We start from the raw sequence: 15,569 nt of genomic DNA, 5'->3' as shown, positions 1-15,569 counted from the left end.
CAAATAGATGAAATGCCTTTGTGTTGGAAAGGAGGGTACTTCTGTATATATTCATATATATTCAATTCTAGCTAGTTGTACATTTTTTTGTTACAAAAACATTTGTGATTTTACAGCATGGACATCTGCCTCTGCATTAGGCTGTGTCCTGGACAGAAAACCTTTGCTACTCAAAACTAACACAAAGGTGTGGAGAATAAGAAACGGAGTCAATCAAAATGGGAGGTGGGATTTCTGGTGACCAGCATGATCACACAAACATAACTTTGCAAGAAAGATTTTAAGATTTTTCAGGTTAATGCTGCAGATTGCACACAGAAATTAAGCCTATATGGTGAAGCGCTTAGAAGAGCACTAAGGGGCTGAGATGTACAGCAATCGAAAGCAATGAGATAGCATTAATAGTGTTTGTAGATTTGGTAGGGTTGTTTTAAAATCTACTCATACCAAACAATATGAAGAAAACTTTATGTATTTTTGTTTTCCCTTTTACTCATTTAGCTAGAACAACAAATTTAACTGGTTTCTATGCCAGTTCTGAGGACAAATTGATGAGGAACAAGCTGTAAATCATGTAGGGATTTTAATTAAAAAAAATAGATATTGAAAAGCTGAATTAGAGAAAAGCAATCACTGATTGGAAGTTCCAAACTAAGCAACCTCAAAGATTAAAAATGTTATTAGCGCACAAACCTGTGTCTTCCAACAATTTTGACAGGAACATATAGCATCGAATCTGGAATTTTCTAACTGGCTGCAAAGGTATCCACGCCTATTATTCCAACTCCAACCTCTGGTAGACAAGTATTAGTATCTTTTACTTTCACCACATCTGGGTGACTGTCACCTTCGTATTGTTGCTGCTAAATCTTTTATGTATTTCTTTTATATACATATATACTAATATAATATAAAAATATATGCATATATATATATATGAAATTTATAAATTTTTTTCTTTCCACCCGCCCCAGGCCACAGCAGGCATATACTTTGCTGGCTTTACAAGCATGACATCCCTTAATGATAACTTGCAATGAAAGAGATTAAATTGTATATGATTATAGTATCAGTTCTAAACATATCAGGGCTCTAGGCATTTAGCTATATGAATCTTTTGGAATACTCAAATATGCCCTTTTCATAATATACTGGAGAAAAATGCTAATTGAAAACATTTTTCTTTGAGTGGTAGAACATTCCAGTATTCCTTAATTGGCACATACATTTCTTACAACAGTTCACCTGACACAGCACAAATTTTGAGAGCAAAAGATTTTCTCTTTTCCCCCATTTTTCAGCATTTCCACTGTTATTTTGGGGTCTTTTACCCATCAACAAGTACATATCTTAACCTACTTCTCTACACAAAAAGGACTTTTTCGGCCATGGCTGGGCCATTTTGTCCAACACAGGCCATGTGGAACGAAGTTCCCTCGCTGGATCAGCTAAAGAGGACTGAAAAGCCAAACTAGCAAGGCTTCTGCTACATCGGAAAGTTCATTCATACCAGTCACACTTGTTTAAACTCCTAAACACATAAAAGGCTCTACAATAGTGTCCCTACCACTAGAAGGCTGTAAAAGAGTGGATGCATATCCAAAAGAACTATTCAAGCAATAGTAGATAGAGCTAATAAACAGTAAACACAAGGAGAGTTGTGCTAGAATGCTAATGCAGGTTCAGTGGGAATCACCTTTTTAATAGAACCAGCACGAGTATCTGTGTCTATGCATTTTTCACCAGTTGAATGAGAGCTGGAGTAATAGCGAATCCTGCTGTGACACCACAGGGCAGAAGTTCTTATGCCTTTTTGGGGAGCATCTGCACCAGTGAGTGTCCTTCCCCTTTCTGAAGGGCACAATTTTCACTCACATAAGAAGCATCACTGATTTTCTCTTACACTAGGATGCCTATTACCTAAGAGAACTATTAACATAAATGAATGCTTAATAAAGCTCTACAACAAGCACCTGAGGACTCTGGTCTATGCACCAGTCCCTTCTAGAGGGAAAATTTATGGTCCAAGTTCGGAAAGAAATCAAGACTCAGGGACACTTCTTGCTGATGGAGTTTACAAGTAAATGGCTCTAGTTTAAGATGATTTATTCTGATCAACACTTCAATAATTACAGCTGCTGTGAAGTCACCTCAGAACAGCAGTCCCTTAAGTAAGAAGGGCCCAAGCCACGTGGCCATTTTCCGCTTAGTCAGGTTTTTATTTGGCATCGAATTTCTGTAAGTCTGTGCATTTTTAATACATCCAAACGAAAGCCTTATCCTTCCTGCCTTATGAAGATCCATACAGCACATGTATTATACTGTTCATTGGACAATAATTGGTGCCACCTTCTGGAAGCACACTGCTGACTATTATGGCAAACAATGGAGTATAGTTCTTGCTCAGCAAGTCGCCTACAATGGATTTTGATTAAGACTGCTTGACTAATGCCCAAGAACTTAATATTTAGGGAAGAACTGCAGTAAAGACCACGAGAGATCACCTCTTCATTTTTTTCAGATTTCCTGAGACTTAGTTTCTATTCCAAATCCATTGCCAAGTTGATTGCAGACCTCACAAAGACTAGAAATGCACTGTTTAGAAATGCTGGACAGGTGACTGGAACAGCAAAAACTTATCAGCTGTAGCCTTCATTCCTTTTAGGCTGTTATGCATGTTTTTCTTTTTCTGGCAGGGGTTAGTTATGATTGTTCCCTTCCCTGTTCAGCATACAGGATTTTCAGTGGGAATATTAGAGAGGAAATCTGAGCAGCACTGTACTCAGGGTGCAAAATAGTACTCAAGACCAATCTAGTGCAAAACCATACGCGATCAAGTATCATTACAGCATCACAGGATGGATGGATGCGACTGAGTTTACCTTAATCCCGGAAAACTGAAAGTAATGTTAGAAGATAGCAGAGTGAACAGCAACTGATGGTGATCAGGTGCCGAGTGCAATGCATGTTCATGGGTATGGGTGTTCAGTTAAATATGAGTTCCTTCTAGAAGGTCAAAAAGGGGAAGCCAAAATGGGAAAGTGTTATGAAATTGGTGATTAGGCTCCCATAATGTATTTTTTATCGTGGTATCTGAGTGTTTACCTTACTCTTTCTTTGATTCTGTCTGCTTTTGCTCTTGTTATCTACATCTTAGTCAGGTAAGACAAAAGCTGCTGCTAAGTTTATTTAGGGTCATATGGGCATAGGATAGCAAGGAACATTTGAAATCTAGCTATAAAGACAAAGGCATGACATTTGTTGAGCAAACAGCACAACTTGCCTTTGACACGGAAACCTTCAGAGGCTTCTAGGAAATATTCAGGCATGCATCCAGACTTGGAACACTTGGGATCAGGTTTCCTTTAAGACTGCTTCATCTAAGTCCAAGCAATCATAAAGAAGCAGCCAGAAGAGTATTCCAGTCAGAAATCCACAGCTCTCTGTGGTCAACTGAGACACAGGCTTATCACCTCTACTGACATTAGTCAGAACCTGACAAATGGGTACTTGAGGACAGAAGCAGTGGGTCCGCTGGCAGAAGGAATGAAGGTTGGTTGATCCATCAAGGTTGGGTGGAAGGAAGATTATTCATGAAAACAGTCTATTCAGGAAATTCCACTGGAAGCACCTATACATTGGAATTTGTGTCACTGGAGATTTGACTCCATACTGGTATCTATCTGTCTAGATTTTAACTTTGTTCATAGAACATTCTGAGAAATCTGTGTGTCCCATGAGAACTAGGAATAAAGTGAAGGAAAAGAAAGAGTCACTCCTGGAGTGACAGCAGTTCAAAGCACAGGAGTCATTTGTATTACCCACAGCATCCTTCTTGCTCAAGCAATGACACAGCATGAATGTAATCTATTCAGAGACTCTAGAAAGGTGGCCTTGTGATAGCTCTGACCCAAGGAACCTTGCTATGGATCCCAAAGATGCAGGGGGACTGAACAAAGGCAGGGCTGCATGGGAGGGCCAAAATGAATGTATGTTTCCCCTCTTCCTGCCCACCCATGGCTTGCTTGCTGCTTGCCACAAACCAAGTGGTTTTCTCTTTTCCTCTACAGAAGCAGATGATACAGTGGAGGAAGTGTCAGGAATAACAAGCAGTACTGCAGGATAAGTAGTAAAGCCCTACAGTATACATAATCTTTTATGAAGAACTCTTTTGGAAATACTGTAAAAATATCTGTTTATTTATTGGGGGGGAGGGGAGGGGGAAAAGCGGCACAGATCATAAGCTTCCTATCAGTCAGAAACAGTCAGTATGGACAAGCTTTAATTTGTTCTGAGACTTAGAGGGGAAAAAAAAAATCTTTCATTCAGGGCACTAACATATCATCTACGCACAGAATATGTTTTTGCTTATGAAGTATTAATGTTAATATGATTTCACCCCTGAGTAAATAGGATAGTAAATACATTTCTATACATGTGCTTTTAAGAATGTGTTTGAAGAAGCTAGTTTTAGTCCATCCATTGAACACTAAAGTAAACCCCAAATGACGAGAAAAGAAAAAGTACCATGAGCTTTGAATTCAGAGTGAATCCTTTCAAGCTCCATAAATCTTCAGTAACCATCAAGACTTATGCAAGACATAATCTTTGCTGCTCAGATACAGGTAAGTTATAAGATAAATACAAGATGTGTTTCATTTTTTCCCCCTGTCTCGAATGATAGCTAATAAGACCGGAAAGAATTGAGAATATGCCTGTAAAAGCAAAAAACTCCAGAGACACATTCTGTTCAAGTAAGAGGTTGGTTAAATGTGTTACTGTTTGGTGGAAGGCACTGGAATATTTCCAGTTCTCTGCAATTTGTGGAAAAAATTAAGGATCATCAAGAAGCTGATACTAATATTACCCATGTACATATACACAAGCAAAACAACACGGGGCCTGATCCAGAACTCACTGGAGTCACAGGGTTGTAGCGATATAGACCCAGGCCAGATCTTGACCAAGCAAAGAGCTTTTTTTACGATTCCGCTCCTACATTTAATCCCAACTCTGTCAGCATCAGCATCATCTTCTGCCAAAAAAGCATCCAATTTTTATATTTTTAATGGATAATTCTATCCAAGGTGGACAGAAAGAAAGAAAGAGATGCAATGTATCATGCAGAGCGTGACCAGTTAGCACATCCAGGTCCATGACAGCAACACAACAGCATACCCTATCTCTGCTGCCAGCCTTTACAGTCCAACATACCCCTCTAGAGAGCACTATGGCAGTGCCAGGCTGTAAGAAGCTTGGTATGCTCTACTTGAACAAAGCTTTCCAAGAGTGTCGTGCAGTACTTAAATAGGTACCAAGATTTTGGGTTCAGATGCACGAAAAAGACACAAGAGTCTGTTAAAGGTAAGAACTTGCTAAACAGCACCATAAAGAGCTTGATGGAAGCACAGACTCTGGGCTGTGGCAGCAACGAAACAGAGATATGATTATGTTATGCCAGAAGGATGACCGTTAGTAGATTAATGGCCACATGACAGTCTAAATATGTAGCAACGTCTCTAAGCTTCAATGACATTTTCTGGCAAATAATACCACCAAACCCAGTATTCAACAATGGGGAAGAAGGGCGAATTAAACACACGCTTGAAAAGGGACAGGTTGCCCATGCCAGGTCCTGGAACTTTCCAATTTTTCCAATGTTGCTGTTTTAAAAATAATTTTTTCCACATTTGTAAAATTACGTTTTTAAGGTAAACCTATTCATTTATCCTTCATCTTGTCTAGCGAGAAATCTGACATTAAGTAACCTGACATGCATGAGGCAGTCTGTACTTTTGTGGGTGGCAAATCTGTTCACTGACAAACTTCTAGAAAATCTGTCACCCAGCAGGCTCTGGAGGTCCCAAAAAGCAGCAGGACAATCTGCTACAGACCTTCTTGGGCCTTAGCTCTAGGTGGATAACGCACATGGCCATATTGCAGGGCGTTGTTCTCTCTTGGCAAGCAGTGGCTAAGCATCTTTGGCAAATTGCAAGAAAGCAGCAAAGAAAATTAGAGGTCAAAAGGAGCACCATCAAAATGGACTTATTGGCAAATGCCTGTTGTAAGACAAATAACTATAGAGGCAGGAGCTTCAGAAACACCTGCGTTCACCAACTGTCTTCGCAACAATCATTATAAACTGTCCATTTCCATGCCTGCAGTTCTGCATCAGAATATGCAGTTTATTCTTCGATATACTGAACATTTGTTTGCAAAATTCCTTCAAACCTGATGCAATGAGCCAGAATGAATGAAAATGAGGAAAGCAAACAATAGGATATTAGTAATTTTGCCCATTCAGGTCAAGCTTCCAGTTCCATGTTCAATATTTTTTCCTGTGATTCTGGACCAAAGAAGCATACAGATAATCAGTCAAGAGTTACAAGCCAGGTGATGCTTTCATCCTTCACCTTTCAAAGTGCAGAGCACTTCATGAAGCAAAAAACAGGAGACAGAAAAAGGGTGAGAAAAGCCATTTGTGCATTGACCAGACTCTAATTTGACCCCTCAAAACTATGAGTAATTTTGCAGCTTTACTACAGTGGGAAAACAAGTCTCAAGCCACCGATATGTATTTGATATCTAAAACCCAGAGAGACCAGACTAAGGAAAAAAGAAAAACCCAAAATACAATCAAAAAATGTCTCACTCTCTACTCAGTGAGAGCACATGGAAGACTACCTAAAAATCAGGCACCTCAACTGGTTACTGACCACTCAGATATTGTTCCTGTGTATACAAAATTTTAAATGTCAGACAATGCACAGACACATCTTAACTCCTATACCATACCCTGGCATGCCTAAACACTGAGGCAAATACTTCTTTCCTTTACTAGAGCTGTTAAGGAATTGAGGCAGTAAATAATATAGAAATGATTGGCCCTTGAGACTCTGTGGAATAATAAGTTATAGTCCCTAAAAAATAATTTGATTTTTGCTATTTTTAAATGAAAAACAGTCAAAGAAAAAACCCCCAAAGTCTTCCCTATTTATTTTGAAGTGAAAAAAAACCAAACCAAACAAACCACAAAGCACTGCATCATTAAAGAAATGAAGCCAGCGTCTCATATCTGTCTTCACTGATTCTGCAGCCAGGAGAAATTATGCGATCACTAACCTGTAGCAAAAACCTCAGAAATATCTCAGTTGTCCCTGTATTATTACTGATATGATCGGGGGGGGGCAAACTGCACAACTTAATTACGTAAAAATAGGCCTGCTAGTTAAAAGAAAAAAAAATTAATCAATTTTGAACATAAATAGGCTTAGTTTTCCTATCAAAAGTCACTTTTTCCTATGCCAATCAATTTTGGGTAGAAAATACTTAAAGGCTACATCTAGGATACAAGCCATTGATCAAACCTATAAAAAAACAAAGCTACTGATGATTAATATGTCAGCACTAAAATGATGCTAAACGATGGAAAACATGCATTTATGAGTTTACATGAAAAGTAGGCAATGCACAGAAGTCCTCGTAGTCTAAAGAGCAATGAAAAGGCATCACCACAAGAAAAAGAAATGGAAGAACTATGTCTATCCTAAGCTGTCTGTACAATTCTGATTTAATACTAGAGATTAATCTATCCTAGACTACTATCAAACACTAGTGACATCATTAATCGTTCTTTTCACTGGAAGTAAGGACAAGCTCTCTTCTGGTGCTGTGTGGGAAACAGAGAATTTTTGTTCCTCAAAAGATATAGAGATTTGGAATGTGGCTTCAGTCTAAATTGGAGAAAAAGGCAAAAATTATATCAAAACTACCTAAAGGGGACATTTTAAAAAGTTGGTTTTGTTCTTTAGACATTCAGGCTATTTTGTCTTTTTTCCTTTTACTACATAAAAAAATCATAGTTGAAAGGAAACTATGACACAAAAATCCTATCAGAACAAATGGCAACATCAACAATAAAATCATAAGCATTAAAGAAATCAAAATATTTAATTAGGAAAAATACAAGTATGTGATAAATCAGGGTTTTCAAAAATGTCTCCTTTCTTCCTAAAAAAAACCAAACAAAACCCCACAACCAAACAAAAAGCCCAAAAGACTTGCAAAATTTTGAAATGCATTTTGCTTTGGGTAGAATTTCAATAAAATTACTCCTTCAACATTTCCCCGATCAGCTGTATTTTTGAGGACCGCCAGCAAATTATAGATAAAGTACCCCAGGTTCCACAGGGAACAGAAGCACCTACTGCTTATGAACCTGCAATCCCTTTCTGCCTTGAGAGCCTCACACAAATCACATTTCTTCACCACATCAAGACATGGCCACAGTCCCTGCCCATTCCCGTTTCTACCACTGCCAACCTGCAACAAAGCCCGGAAAGTAGGAGAAAACAGACCGAGTTAATGGCAAATTTCCCTTTGACCTGTACTCTTCTTCATTCACACAGCAGCAGCGTTACAGCTGCAGCAGCAGCAGCAGCACAGAAGGTAGGAGCAGAGACCTTGCTCGTGCACAGGGCTCCTACCTGCGGAAAGCACTGTTTGACTTCATTTGCTCTTTCATTATTTCCAGCTTATACAGGATAAAGTTTATCTCCCACCCTCCTCCCCCAGGAGGCTTATTTGTTCATCAGGCATTTATTTTAAAAACGCTCTGCTAATTTCCATGTACATTGCTGCTTGGTGCAGGGAAAATAGATTCTTTTTATAGATTTATTTAATTCACAGATGCTATTTTAATTGGTCTCCCATGCAATTGTCTCTCACTGGGAATCTGGATGGCTCTGGGGAATTGGCAGCGACTTTCAGAGCTTTTCCAGGTCAGCGATTCAGATGTAACCAGAGACACTGGTGACTGAGAATTAATGTGGAGAAAACTATTTGATGGCCCGTGTGAAATAAAGTAATGATTTCAGTCCAGTTGCAGTTTGATAGATTGCTAGCAAAACCAATTGGTGCTTTTATGGGCCTGTTTGGAAAAGGAGCCAGAAAATTAGCTTCTGCAAATTATCTTTCACGTTAGGGCTGAAGGCAGCCATCAGCCATACAAGCATGAAGCCTTTATTATCAATACCCCTTTTTCATGGTTAATTGCGGAGATTTCACATTTTTTCCAAATTCTGCCAGTTTGATATTCTGGAGACTGTTTGCCATGCTCTGCTTTAGACTACGAAGGCTAATCTCTTTAAGCTTCATCTCTTATCCAAGGGAAGGAGGAAGGGAGAGAGAAGAGGGAGGGAGATACTTGCCCTGCATTATTCTCTACAGAGTCTAACTTAGAGAATTGGGAGCATCTCTCTGCACTGCCCAGAGGGACTGCCTTGGGCACGTAACCTTTAGAAGGCTAAAATTTGCTTTTGTAACCTTCTGTCCCTGCAAACACACTGCAAGTGTTAGGCTAGATTGTCAAAAAATGTGTCAGACCACTGAACTCAAATAGAAACACTTTGGCACAGCTTTATCCCTCATCAAAATTTCAATCCAGTAAGTCCTAACTGGACATTTTGCTTACAATTTGTGGCAAAAATACAGCTTTCCACCTCACACTTCTGTTTGATTAGCACATGCTTGTTTTCTAAGCTCTCATTCATCACACTGACAAGACCTCCTAAAGGACTGGCTTTTAAATCAGCAACACCATTAAAAGATCTAGCTCAGGTCTTGTTCCTCTTTCTCACAGAAAGGAGAAGTTACAAAGCAAACTCGTGTCTGTAGTGAAATGCTGTTCTTGTAGACCACAAGATCCTGCAGTGTTCAAGGAATGAATGCACTAATTGATTCAGCTAAAACTAATGAATAAAACTAGGATGAATAGAAGATGCATATGTTCTTCAAATTCCTATATAAACTTTTCCATTCTCTCATTAATTCCTACTAAGGAAACATAACCAACAAGGAGTTTCTTCATAGTTCCTTTGCCTGGCTCTCAGCAGCATAACAACACAGGGATATTTGGGTTGTTTTCTTGTGAGGTTTGTAATGAATTGCCACCAGTAACAAACTAATGAGGTTGTCAAAAGCTGCAACAAAACAGTTCTGCGAATTATATGAGCAGGATAGGGTCTATCCAAAATACATAAAGGTACACAAAATTCAGCTTTCCTCAGCGTTCAAGAAGAAAAGGTATGAACGTCTTCATTTATTGTCATGTAAGGAAAAAAGCAGAATGAGAAATGAGAAATTTCCCAGGAGAAAGGAGAAAAGATGTGGAAAGAAACCCGGTGACCCATTTTGTCCGTGGCAACAAAAATGGGAAGCAATACACAGCTAAAGCCCAGTTAGAGAGTACTTTTCTGGTTTTGAGAAAAAAAAAAATATACCCCCTTCCTTGTCATAACTTATTCAATAGTGCTTTGGGCCAGGAAAGAAAAGTACCCTATGCGTAAAAGATTGCTTCTCCGCTTTGGATACTTTGGAGACCTGGAGTTAGGAAGTTCAAATTCAATTTACAGTTTATAGCACCCATGAGAAGTTTAAAAATTCAGACCCACTGAAAAGAGAAAAAAAAACCCAAACTTCTGTTACTTCACACATAAGGGCAGGGGATGCAGGGCTACTTTCTGTGCAGCAGTGACAGTTGATTTTCTACCTTTTTTTCCTCCTGCTATTCAACGGTCAATTTGCAGTTAGTTTTCTTAACTTCTGAAAGTGTCAGTGGTTGGAAATAGCTGTTTGAAATCCAGGGCAGTCCCCAGTCCCATAGAAGAATTTGAATAGGTAAACTGCTGTGCAGTAATCCAGAAATTAGTAGGTATAATAGATCATCTTCTATTATAGCTGTCAGTTCTGGAGGGGCTTGGTTCAGTGCCAAAAGGCAGACAGGCTGTTCAGGAGACTGCACACCACAGAGCCTTCTGATGGCACAGCTCCGAAAACATGGGCGACTGTCCGTGTGAGGCCTGGGCGCTGAGGTTCTGCCGGAGCACAGAAAAAAGCAGCAGAAAAAGACCAGTTGCTCTACCAAGGGGTCATTCTAATTACCGAGAATGAAGTACGGCAAACAGATGATTCCCAGTCACAGGAAATGGTGTTATATTGATAACCAAGATGCAATCAGATCCTGAACTGGTGAAAATTATCATGGATCAGTTAATGGTGCAGTTATTTAAGCAAACAGAGCACCTCTCCTTGTTTTGTCAAGCTATCGAACCGCTGATCAAATGTGCGTCATTTCTAGCTTACTGAAGCTGTCTGCTCGCTCCTAGAGAGACCAGATGTAAAGCATACAGGTGACAGAGGGTACAGTTATCCACAGGGTACCTAGGGATCCTTACAGTACCATATGGCAAAATACTCTAAGAACAAAGGCATCAGGTGAATAGAAAGCCAGTTCTGAAAACAGGTTGGAAGCAGCCCTAGGAAGAGAAGGCAGGACTGCAGCAACACTTGTCCTAGACACCTTAGCAGTGTGATTTGCAAGTAGAAATGGCTTATCTTGGGACTGAGGTACTCATTCCTGCCCCCTCCCTTCTCTCCAAGCTCCCTGCTGCTGCTGAGCTCAGCTGCTGCAGCTCATAGCTCTTATCAAGGTAAAGAGCGCTGCTTTACTTTCTCTCAGTATACCAGATGATGCAAAGCAGTTCAGTAGTTGCCACACGAGTAACTGAGTCATCCCAGCAAGGCAGACAGCTACAGGGTAGAGTTCCTAATAGTCACCAAAAAGTTCACAGTCCCTCGCTGCAAATAGGATACACGAGATACACTGCAATTGGCGGGGGGCCAGAAGCACACGCTGCTGAATGATACGGATCTATAAGCTGAAAATACAGGGTTCTTACTCCAGGACTGAGCTCTCCCTTGAAGCCAAGTTAGGAGGTGAAAATTCAACTGAGGCCCCAAAAGGCTCGGAGGTTTCACTAGCACCAGACCACAGCCAGAACTAGCTCTGAGGAAAAGCAGCCAAGGCAGTTGCTGGCACTGCTTAACTGGGTGACCCTGAGAAGCTCTGCAAGTTTTCAGCGTGCTGACTGCTTAACTGGGTGACCCTGAGAAGCAGCTCAGGTCATCCAGCTGGGAAGAGGCATTGAACCTGGGATCTGTTGCTACCTCTTAGACAGCAATGATGTTCATGCCTATTAATTTCCACTTATATAAAAACCAGCAGGATCATAATTAACCAGCACAGAGAGACAGGTAGCGGAAAGGATAACTCGTCTCTAGCTCTGCAAGTTTTCAGCGTGCTATAACCAAACACAAACTTTGTAGAATGAATGCTACTCTCAAGAAGAGACAGAGCTAGAAGGAATAGGTTCATGTTCCCACCCACTGAAACAAAAAGCCCATAGTAGTGACAGGAATCGGGGTTATTGGATAGTATAAGTAATCATGTAATTGCCTGACTGCTTCTCTGTGATGTCTGTAAAGTATCCACTTTCTGGCTAGAAAAAGCATTAGACTGAATTTCATAGGGAGTGGAGAGCACAGGGAAGACAGAATAAAAGATAACGAAATTGAGAGTTTATTTAACAGCCCATGAGGCTAAAGGAACAAGATATTAATCTGTTGCTTTTCACAGTGTATGTATGCCCAAGGTCAAATTCTGATTGATGTTTCATGGAAGCCAAGTATGTGTTAATGGGTACATCAGCCTACACACACACATATATGTTTATATAAAAACCCTCACGTGTGCCTCACATATACGTGCTCATGTACATCTTTCAGAGCACTAAGATATACCTGTTGCACGAGATGTGCTTTACTATCGGTGACATTTGGGACTTAACCATATGCTCTTGATGAGCAGAGGCATCAAAACAGTGGGGAGCAATGTATACTCACAGTCAGCAGCCATTTCATGGCTATCAGGCTATTCAGGTACTTTGATTTATTTTTTTTAATGCTGCAAAATATTAACCTATGTTTTAAAGAACCTCTTTGTGCTGTTTCCTATCAATTCTACGCTCTTTCCAAGAACTGGGAAACAGGCTATTGCTGAACTTTCTTGGCCTTCACTGCTGAGCATCATGTTCACAGAAGAAACTTTCAAGTAGCAGCTAGAAATGCCTGACAGTGTTACGTTCCAGAAGCAGCAACTTCCTAACCCACAATTTGAAACAGTGGCTGCTTCCAGCAACAGAGCTAGTTCTTACGTTTTGATTTCAAACACTGCTGCTAATCGTGTCTTACCTTGAAGCTAACAGAGGCCATTTTGGTGAAATAGTTTTCTGTTTCTATTGGTTTCTTGTATTGTTTTGCAAGGTTTTGAATTATTCATTATAAAAATAAGGAATACTATATAAAGAAGCTTTTGAGATGACAGATAATTAAAATGTTCACTTTTATGCCTACATGCATGACAAGCTCTTGACTTTCTTCTTGGCAAGAGGGTAGAAATTGACTTTAACTTGAGACAGGGGCCAAAGCCAATTTCTAGCTAGCTACTGTAATTGCTGTGCTAAGAACCAGTGTATATTTAATATGCAATAAAAAAACTCCTGGCCAAAACCTGTTTCCTGTAACGACTGACAGCAGGGAGGTAAAAGCAACTCAGTTTTAGCCCTTGTCTTTAAAGATTGTTACAAGTGTCAGGGGGAAAATGGCTTCAGCTTTTCTGTATCTGATTATGCTTAGTGGTCATGCACGACTTTGTCATCCAAAGACTCTTTTTAATAACAGGAGAGAGGTGAGCACTTTCAGAAGGGATTTTCTCCTACCTTAGGGTGGAGCACATCGTTCTCCGGGAGTGTTTACTTCCCTGCAGAAATCAGTTTAAACCAGCTCCTGACTTTTGGGTTGCTAAAACTAGTTAAAATGAATATCACACTATGTTTTCTTACTCCTTATATAGACCATACTTTGCTGGAAAATTAACATCCACTATCACTTGAAATGGTGAGAGGACCTCAGATCACAGTCACAACTGCTGAACATCTCAGCCCTACTATATTTTAAGGGAAAATTCTCACGGGTCAGCAGATTTGGCTCTGTTTGGTTTTTTGTTTGTTTGGGGTGGGTTTTTTGTGGTTTTTTTTTTTTTTTTTTACCTTCCACAGTTCATCCAACCCTCTATAAGCCACTTAATTTCTTCTAATTTAAAGTGTATGCAAGCTCCACTTGATTATCCTTGTTGCTCTTCATTAAAATGAAATATTATGCAGAGTGTGAACATTTTCAGTGTAGCTAAAACAACGTGGGGTAGCAAAACCACCCAGTACAGAGTTTACAGTTAATTCCTCAAGAAAATAGTAATCTAACACACCTAAAGGCATTGCACAAATGAAGCATGCACACATTCTAGGGGCAGATGTTTCTTGTACTACAGAGTATCCTATGAGGCTGTTGTTAGCTAAAGATAACAAGCATCATTTTTGCTATTTTAGGAAAAAGCAATGAATACTTTACATGTAGAGCCTTTGGAAGTGTGCCTGAGTGACACGCAAGACGACCAACCGAAGTCCCAGTAGAGAAGAAAAATTAAATGCGAACAGATGGACTAATTCAGCATTTTCAAGTAGTGAAATTCAAATGTGAAACAAACCTGGCCGGCTACAGATGACAAGGCCTGTCTCAGTTCAATCTTCAAGCTATAATAGCGGGTTCTTGATTTTTACTTTTTTTTTTTCCTCCAAATTAATCTTCTTGAGGAAGCTGGCATTTCAGTGGGTTTGAAGCAGTCAAATAACCTTCCCTCTCCTGGGGCTTCAGCTTCAACTCAAAATTCAATGTACCACTCACTAGACTTGTTGCTCTATTCAAGAAAAACCAAGCCAATCTGCACAGTTTGTTATTTATGTGTGCCAATATCATCTGTTTGGAAAAGGTCAGGGTAGAAGAAAAAGTTTTCATAGGTCAGCCTTAAAGTGCCCTATGAGGGGTACATGCAGATACTTAAACAACTCTTTTCAACATTGCCGGCTTCCAGGGTAAGTTGACGATTGACTACTTTTCTGAGCACTGCATTTAGATTAACTATTAAAAATGCCTAACTGAAAACAAGGAAAATAAGTAAGAATATTCACCAAGCTCACTTTCACTTGTCAATGTCCTGCACCATACAAACCTCAATTATTTGTAATCTACCAGTAGCATGGTGAACCATATAAGGTGGGTCATGCCACTGGGCAACAGTAAGAACATAGACAAAACATGTGATTTCTTTGATTATTATTATTTTTTTTTAATGGAAATAATGGTGTGTGGTGGGTGGGTTTTTTTTTTGTTGTTGCTTGGTTGGTTTTTTTTTTTAGCTGGAGAAAGAAAAAGTTCTGGGGAATCTGAAGCACCTTGCTATTTCTATAAGATGAGTGAGAATGTAAAAAAAAAAAAGTCATGAAAGAAAAAAACTTTTCAGTGGTTTGACTTGTAATATTTTGAGTTTTTTTTATCATTCAAAACCCCAGTAGCTTGTTTTTAGAGAACAAATAGTCTTAATCATCCTCAAATAGTTCTGTTAAATGTTTAGTTCTCTTAAAAATGCAAAGCACTGAATTTTGAGACAGAACAATTTTTTTTCTTCCAGCTTTCAACACTATTACTAAACTAAACCCTACAGTTCTTTCCACAAAAAGTTTTTTGAGAAAAGTCAGGTGGGCAATGCAGGAAGGGAAGAACATGCAGTAAAGGTAGTAACATTTTAAGGTTTTGACAGAACTCATAATTAAACTCAG

This window comes from Charadrius vociferus, unplaced genomic scaffold (genome assembly GCF_000708025.1).
Source record: "Charadrius vociferus isolate BGI_N301 unplaced genomic scaffold, ASM70802v2 scaffold455, whole genome shotgun sequence".
NCBI classification, from domain to species: Eukaryota; Metazoa; Chordata; class Aves; order Charadriiformes; family Charadriidae; genus Charadrius; species Charadrius vociferus.
This window is presented reverse-complemented; position numbering follows the sequence as displayed.